Source organism: Coptis chinensis, chromosome 9 (genome assembly GCF_015680905.1).
Source record: "Coptis chinensis isolate HL-2020 chromosome 9, ASM1568090v1, whole genome shotgun sequence".
Lineage (NCBI taxonomy): Eukaryota > Viridiplantae > Streptophyta > Magnoliopsida > Ranunculales > Ranunculaceae > Coptis > Coptis chinensis.
The window spans coordinates 67,738,590-67,747,564 of NC_141464.1; the positions used below are offsets into that span (position 1 = coordinate 67,738,590).

Consider the following 8,975-nt stretch of genomic DNA (forward strand, 5'->3'; position numbering starts at 1 on the left):
GTAATTGGTGAGAAGAGGACACCTCCTCCTTTGGAATGGAGGGGAGCTGACGGTTAGAAAGGAAGAAAAAACACTGGGAGCACTCACTTTTTCTCTCTCTCGCTCGCTCTCTCTAGAATATTGAATCTTTTGGGGGAAAACAGAGAAAAAGAAAAGGGGATACGCCTGATGAGAGGAGCTAGGTTTTGAGAATGAAAAAAGAAATCTACGATATTGTCACCACCTCACTCATCATATGGATTCCATATGGAAAAATAGAAAGGGCGGCTAGAAGAAAAGGGGAGGAATCTCACTTGATATCGATCATCCCTTGGTTCGAATGTTTACGGTATTTTATCATATCGAGCTATTGAATAGTTTGAATATTATAGTTGATTAAATCTATACATGTGGGGTTGATAATTAGTAATAGATAAAATAAGAAAGATATGAACATATTAAAGAAGTTTCATGCTGGACTTGCTTAAGAGGACCACAGGAACTAGGTAATTGAATTTGACTAACTAATGGTGCAAGACTTATCATTTGATTGATATGCTTTATTAATTTATGCGTAACTAGCGGCCGTGCAGGGGGCACTCTACAAACGCTCGGGCCGTTCTTGAGCCATTTGCTTAGACAGCGTCAAGTCGTCTCTCAGCGATTCTGAGCCCGCGTGCCAAACCATCGTAGGCCATTTCCTATTTACTATTATCTTATCTAGTTAATTAGTTATCGTTTGATTTTTCTCAAGTAGCTATATATGTTAGTCAGATTAGTAATGAATTAATCTTCTTTTATTGGTATTGAGATTTTTGTTCGTTTGCTTGAGATTTGGGAAAAACCTCAAATTAGTAGAAGTGAAGTGAAATACCATGTGGAATACGGATTCAAGGTTGGGAATTGGTTATTTAGTGGCGTTACATAATTAGAACATGAGTGAGAAACCCATACTGCCTTCCTCATCGGAAATGGCTTAATCCATTCCTATAGAAACACCCTATCAATAGGAGAACTACGATTGGTTTTATCCCTAAATGGGTACGTAGGCAGCCACACGGCTCAGCCGCTTCCATAGGAAAACCCCTACCCCCTTGTACAAGGAAGTCGAGTGTTTAACATGTTTTATTATTGATAAATTTTGGTTAATTATGTTTTTGTACGTGTTAAACATGATCTAAATCCTTTGATAATATTGATTATATTGCGTGTTGCTAACGTGTTTATTTTGAAACTTCGTTAATCATTATATGTACAAAGATTTATATAAACGAAATGTAATAAGAGTTGTCAAGTAGCTGAAAAAGGACGAACAGGTACCTACCGTTCTACATAGAGAACTAGAAAATAGACAATGCAAGCACCAAGTAATTAACCTTGTTTAATTATTATATACATGCATTGACTAAGTGACTAACATTGGTCATTTGATAATAAATGACAGGGATGTACAGGTTTGTTTGATAAGTATCAACCATACAAGCTTCCTCACCATAACCGTAGCTTCCGCTAGGATAAGGAATCTTAATTCTTTAGTTAAAATTGATTCATTTTAACTTGTTTTGTAATAATTTAGCTATTTTTTTTTTTTGCATTATTGAATTATGAAACAATATTATAATGCATTCATTATTTAGAAGTGATGACGATAATTAGTGTTCAGCGATCTTGGGTAAAGATCGGTTTCGTCGCACTGTAGCTACTTGATTTAACTGGCACTTGTCGAGATGGTTAAGTAGCCGGTTCCACGAATTAATATATCTTTTAGTAGTTGGGTTTACGAATCAATATATCTACTTGATTTTTTTTTTTTTTTTTTTTTTATATTAAATGGAAGTATGTTATTTGAATTTCAGGTTAGGACAGGTTTTAAATTTATGAAATGTTGGAAATACTGAGGAAACTCTGCCTATTTTTTTTTTAAAAAAATGCGATGTGCATAGGTTGTTTTATATTTTAGTTCTAGTTTGGACTCATGGAGTCAAACCCGCTCACGTCTTGGTTTATTAGATTGTTGAATATTTGAATCGAGCTCTTTTATCTGAATATTCAATTGTCTGAGAAATTGGGGAGCTACACTTACGTGGGCTGCCATGTGGACTGCCTGCATAGATGGTATTTGAAATATTTGCGGAACATCGCTGAAAAGATGGATGTTGGGAGATTGACTGCTCCATCGCTGTTGAGACTGGTAGATGAAGCTTTGAGGTTAAATGGTATTGGAGGATTGCGTCTTAATGGGAAAATGAGTGTTGAAATATGGGATGATATTGATAGGATTCTAGAGGTACATTTGTGCTCTATTGTGTATCACTCTTCTGTTTTGGATGAATTCTTTTTTCATATGAATTTACTTTAATAAGCTTGTGGCAATGTTGTACTGCAGCGGGCCTCTGGTTCCTTTCTCGAACCATCAAAGTTTCGCTGTTACCTAATGATTGACCCAAATAGCCTAACATTTGTCAAATCTGCATTGCGCTATTGGGGTTGTTCAATTCAATCAAAGTGCCGCAATTATCCGGTGCATTTGGTTTAACTACCAAGCAATCTTGTGCAGAATCATCAGAAATGATCCACAATAGTTTTTCACCTTTGCCTTCTGCATTCATGCCGTACCTTTCAGCAAACTATCCCATGGATTCCCTTGGTGGAAACAGCAAGACAGTGATATGATTGGTGAGTTTACTTTCTCTGAGTATAGTCATCTGAACCTTTTCTGATTGGATCTCACTTATTTGCTTATTTTAGAGGTGTGTAATTAGGTTTCTTCTCATATATTATATGTTGTTTAACTAGCTTGTGTAAGTCATGCCGATTCAAATGTGGAGGAGACACTGAACACCTTAAAGTATGTGAATCGTGCTCGCAACATTAAGAACAAAGCAATCGTAAGTCGTGATTTTGAGAAAAATGCATACAAATACATCTACTCTACCATGTTATTCAACTAAGTGTCATTGTTTTCTTGCTTTATGTAGATAAATCGTGACCCAATGACAGCTCAAATGCAAAGAATCGTGTAGCGAGTTGAGCAATTGCAAGTGAGCTTCTCTATTTTCGTGGAGAAGGTGGTACACCATCGAGGAGCTTTAGGTATGAAGCATTTGTTAAGAACTTGACTAACAGAGTAACAATACTCTTTTGCCAAAATTCTTACTCTTTATTCCTTAGATTCTTAGGCACAAAATTTCATTCTTTGGAAGCAAGTAATTGAGAACTACATCGGGAGCTTAGAGAACGACAACTTAACTGTGAACAGCTAGCACATTGTGCTTTTGATGCTCAAGTTTGTTGGACAATTTTTTTTCAATGTTGCTATTGCTGTTTCAGTAAGCATCCCACATGTCTTTCATAGAGTCTATTATTCATATACTTGAGAACAAAATTGAAAAACTTTGAATTGACTTCCTTCTGTATACTAGTATGAACTATTGTTTGTGACTATTATGTTAATATGCATTTACATCTCCATGTTTAGTCTTACAATAACTGTCTGAATTTGTCAGGTTGAAAAAGATAAACTGCTTTTGAAAATTGAGTCTGCTCAAAATGGTAAATCCTGGGATGAGATCAAGAGTGGGAATGAACAGCAGGTTTGCCACACTTATTAATTATTGTTGTTGTTCTTGTTATTATTATTAGAATATTAGTACTATTATTATTGTTCTTATTAATTTTACAATGTAAACTTTGCTTTTTAGATTTAATTTCAAATTTGGTTGGTTGGTCATTGATATTGATGTTTTTGTATGCATTTCAGGACTGCGATTTAATGAAAAGTTATGTTTCGAAGATTCAGGAATTAGAGGAGGGTCAGTTGTTGCGGTTGTAAAAGCTTGAATGATACAAGACGTAATGATTTTGTTGATTGCCTTTACTTGGAGGATGATGGTGCAAGAGGGGCATCTTTTTGTAGGTTTAGCTGGTCGCTATAAAATATGATTTTTTTTCTTTTATTTTATTTTTATTTTTTATTTTTTATTTTTTATTTTTTTTTATCAACAACCCATCAGCAACGGTTTATAACCGTTACAAACGACTTTTAAATTATTTTTTAAAAAAATTAACTAATAACTTTGCAACGGTTAAAAATCGTTGGTAATATTTTTAACACATAACTTTTTATTAGTGTAATGGTTAATAAGCATTGGAAATTTCTGTTTGCAACGGTTTATAACCGTTGGAAAGTTCTGTTTGCAACCCTTATTAACCGTTGCAAACATTTCCAACACTTTATCCGCCATATTTGCAACGCTTAAAAAGCATTGCGAAAATTATTAGCAACAGTTTTTTGCCGTTAGTAATATCCTGTTATGGTGTAGTGAAAGCTAGTGAAGAATAGGGACTGCAGTTTTAAGTCTTCACTTGTTGCCGGAGAGTATTGCTCTGGATAGAGATAGGCACCAGCTGGAGACTGGGAAGGATTTAGAGGCGAACTTGAAAGATATGGATCACTCCATCTGCTTTGTAAGTGTCCTTCCGATCTAAATTTTGTTTTGTGATTTGAGTTGCTGCTTTTGTTTTTGACTTATTTTGTTGGTTTGTCAGGTTTTGGCCATGTATAGGAAGCTGAAGGAGATGACAACTATCTCCGACCTGTACAAGAAAGAGTTGGATGATGCCAAGGAGGCCTTTGACAAGCTGCTGGCTGTACAAGAGGTGGAATGGGTTGAAGTGTCAGGGCTGAGGTTACAAGTTGGGGATTTGGCTAGGAAGGTGGCCTTGTTGCAACCCTCACTTGATACTTCAAGAGTGGAGGTTCAACATTGGATTGCTGAGAGCAAACGAGCGCAGGATGTTGCTGAACGAGCTTAGGCTGAATATAACGACCTGGTCGATCTGGTAGAGGGTGAGGATGTCTACATTTTATTGGATGATTACAAGGACCTAGAACGTAAGTACAAAACTCTCAAGAGATCGGTCGAAAGTGGTGCTACAATAGTAGCTGTGGAAAGTACTATTGTAGATGTTAGTAGATGACCTGATATACCATCTGACCTGGGTGCTACTCCTGCTGCTCGGCCTACTGAGGATGCTGCCATAGAAGTGACAAATGTAAGTGGTGATCCAGCTAGTGGCCCTATTGGTGAAGAGTGTTGCCCACTGGACCCCTTGAATATGGAGAATCTTCCCCGTGTCGATTGATTTGTGCTTTTCTTGTGATTTTGAATGATGATGGATGAATTTTTTAACTATATTTCCTTCTGATACTGATAACTCGTATTTTTTATAGAGATGCTGAGGTCGTTTTCCCAGGATAGCCTGGGGGCTTCTAGTATCTAACTGAATTTGTATTAAGTAAAAAAAATATTTAAATTACTTACTTGTCTTGAATTGAGATTGTGTTGGAATTTTGTATGAATGTGATTGCCTCTATTACTTTTTGATTGGTTATTTGACGACCTGTGTTGCATAGTAGTAGACTTGATGACTTGTTGAACTTTGTTAGATCGTTTGATGCTTGTAGGTCAAAATTGTTTGTTTTACGACCTGATAGATGCGCATAGTTGTCATCTAGGTTTCATCGTGTCCTTAGGTGTGTGTATTGACTGAGTCATTCCTTTTGGGGAAACTTCTTATTGATTTTTGACTGATAATTAGCCTTTGAGTGGTAATTATAGTTGAGCCAAACTTAACCCTTTCAAAGGCCTTAAGTTGATTTGGGGGTCCTTTTAGGGGTCCCTGGGTTTGTATTTGAATGCTAATTGGCCTTTGCGTGGCAATTACAGTTGAATCATGCTTAACCCTAGCGTTGGTGTTAAGTTAATTTGTGGTCCTTTTGGGGGACCATGGGTTGGATTTGATTGATAATTAACCACTGCGTGGTAATTATAGTTGAGTCGTGCTTAACTCTAGCGTTGGTGTATGACCTGATACTTTGATGTCCCAGATTGGGTAGCGAGTGCAAAAGACGTGGTACTCATGTAATGCAAAGATAACATTTGTACGTGAAATGCTGATGGAATTTTATTCATATTGATTGATATATCTGGAGGCAAATTACTAGTAAAAACGCTTGAAGAGAGCTGTATTCCAAAGTCGGGGAAGCATATTACCGAGCTGAGTTTTGATCCAGTAAGCTCCATTTCCAACGACTTTGTGAACTATGTATGGACCTTCCCAAGTTGGATCAAGCTTGGCCGGTGCTAAAGTCTTTTTGAGGACTAGATCACTAGCTTGGAAAGATCTTGGGATGACCTTCTTATTGTAAGATCGTTAGATTGTTTGGTGGTACTGAGCTAAGGATATTGCAACTGTTTCTCTTCGCTCCTTTAGGAGGTTGACTTCTTTGGCTAAGATGTTGTCATTTTCTCTTGATTCGACGATGTCAAAATGTGTGGTTGTGATTGTAAGTTCTGATGGTATGACTGCTTCTGTTCCGAAGCAAAGTGTGAATGGGGACTCGTTGGTATTGACTCTGACTGTTGTTTTGTATGCCCATAAAATGTTCTCGAGTTAATCTGGCCATTGGCTTTTCTTGCTCTCTGACACTGCTCCTTTTTGTTATTGTGATGGTATATGGATGATGTAGATAGATGATGGTCGTTGAACAAAATAGAAGTGTATCAAAACCTAATTATCCCTCAATAAGTAAAGGATGAGTAGGGTATCGTTCCACTTTTAAGTGTATGTTATATGAAGGACAGGACTGGAAAGGGGGTTTGAGGGATTAAAAACTATGATTGTAGAGATTTTAGATTCTAATACTAAACTAAACTAAACTAACTAAACTATTGAGAATTTATAAGAGAGGGAATTCAAGAGATTAGAATCCACCAATACCTTTGATCTGTGACCTCCTGCTTCATGGTTGTTCTCATAAGTAGACTACAATTAGGCAATCGAGTGAGTACCGATGCCCTCTTGGATGAAACATCGTTAACAAATAACTCTACTTAAGGTTGTTCCTATGTTTATACTATTAATATCTTCTTTCCTTTTATGTGAGCTTGGGCAGCTATTCAATGAATCACCATCTAAGACAAACACAAGGAACACTTCCTTTACTCTAAAACACTACACAACTAGAAGAAAAGTAGAGAATAATAGTATAATATTCAATTACAATAAATAAAACTCTATTCTAGCATTATATTCAATTGTAATAAATAAAAGCATGTCACTAGCAAATATTCAATTGCAATAAATAAAACCCTAAACTAGCATGATATTCGATTGCAATAAATAAAAACCTTAATCTATACTTCCATCCCCTGGTCTAGGCAATGGAACTAATAACTAAAAACATAAAGAACTAACCTGATTGGAAAATACCATGAACCAGAAGAATCAATGAACCCTAAGCACCAGCTTCATCTTCTCCCTTGAAGGAGAAGATTAACCTTCCATAAAGAAGGAAGAACACGAAGAACGAGAAGAAGAAGAGTCGAAACACATAAGACTAGAAAAACTAATCTATTAAGACTCGACTAGTTAAAACCGAATCTTATATTATTAATCTCTCTTTGCCTCAAGTTCTGGAGACAAGAATATAAGTGAATTGGCAAGTTACATGAGGCACTTAGGTCCTCTATTTATAGGGGTTACAATGAGTTCTAGAAGCATTCCAAACTGCCATTTGTTTCCTAATACAAATCAACTTCTTTCAAAGTCCAACTTCATCTCCAAAACTGAGAAGGAAGTGGCTACAATGTCGGTTCATGCGTCTGGATGCATGATCCTTGCGTCTCAAATGCGAGAGTCGAGTCTGGACCCACGATCCTCGCGTCTCAGACGCGAGAGTCTATTTTTCTTTTTTTGTTTCATCCTTCTTTCCACTTTTGTGGGCTTTGGTCCAAGCAATGAATCCTTTTGCCTTGGGCTTCCAAATAGGTTTTAAAATAGGTCCAAGTCGCATCTTTCATAGCTTCAATTCTTTGGCCTTCTCCATGATTGTCCACGGGCTTCCCATGTGATCCTTAATGCTCTGAATTGCTCTGTTTTATCATTTTTTCTCTAATATTCCACAAAACTCTCTTTTACACCTGTAGAATCATAAAATATAACTTACAAACACTATTAGTCCACTAAGATGGCTAAACAAGAGGCATAATCGAGGGTTAAATTGCACTTTTTGAGCACTTATCACAACTCCCAACTAGCTTTTTGCTAGTCTCTTAGCAAATAAGATAAAAAAAAAAGATAAGTGATCAAAATCACATCCTAATAACAAAAATAAAATCCTAACTCACTTTCGCAGGCATCGCGATTGCATTTACCATATGCAACAAGGCTTTAAACCTTTAAGTTCCCCAAAAAGGACGAGTTATAGTCTCGTGAGGGTTTTCAGGTGATATACCCACAAAATCAATCAATAGCATGTTCAAGAATGATAGTATTTTCAGAGAGAGAAATTCCTTATCCACTTAGTGCTTACTACAACAGACGGTTTCCATTGCTAACTACATTGCTGCAAAGACTCATAGATTATGATGGGAGATAGTAAAAATTGACAAAATTTTCAATCAAGGCTTATGTGTGTACTCAGTCAATCTCCTATACTCTCCTATCCAAGAAAAGGAATTCCTAGTTTACCATAGGCAAATAATCTCGACTTTCAATCCTTATCGGTCATACTCTCAGCAAAGAATCTCTCAGAAGATGGTATACTATTTTACCTCATGTATATGGGGAAAAGAATAATGAATACGAACATCCCACATACTACCTTGAAAAATGAACTTCTGAATGAAAGTAGTCTCATGGAAAGAATGTCAATCACATATGAAGTGTCGGGTCCTTCACTTTAGTATCCTCTCACCTATTCTAGACTTCGTATCATACTGTAGTGATAAGTCATAGGTTGTAACTTAACTTGGGTATTGGTTTATGAAGGAAAAGTAAAAAGGATTCAAAGGTTATTTCTGAAAAACACTAAGGGTTTTGCTTCATTCTTTGGAAGATTTTTTCAACTTCTGTATTGCAGAGAAAATTCTTCCTTTGTCTTAGCTTTTCCATCCATTCTGTTCAACTTTTTTTTTTTTTTTTTTTTTAGC

The 8,975-nt window shown here is 36.4% G+C and overlaps 2 long non-coding RNA genes across 4 annotated transcripts; both read left to right on the top strand.

The window, feature by feature from the left end:
• Positions 1-2,500: 2,500 nt before the first annotated feature.
• On the top strand, positions 2,501-2,995 carry LOC147477552 (uncharacterized). Its single transcript, XR_015209303.1, has 3 exons — positions 2,501-2,655; positions 2,776-2,867; positions 2,958-2,995. It is a non-coding gene; the product is annotated as an uncharacterized LOC147477552 (long non-coding RNA).
• A 57-nt stretch (positions 2,996-3,052) lies between these two features.
• On the top strand, positions 3,053-5,313 carry LOC147477553 (uncharacterized). 3 transcript variants are annotated; one of them, XR_015209497.1, is made up of 5 exons: positions 3,053-3,308; positions 3,486-3,572; positions 3,740-3,891; positions 4,302-4,446; positions 4,528-5,313. It is a non-coding gene; the product is annotated as an uncharacterized LOC147477553 (long non-coding RNA). The 3 variants fall into 3 exon arrangements; XR_015209498.1 differs by having other exon boundaries at positions 3,740-3,831; XR_015209499.1 differs by lacking the exon at positions 3,740-3,891.
• Positions 5,314-8,975: the final 3,662 nt, after the last annotated feature.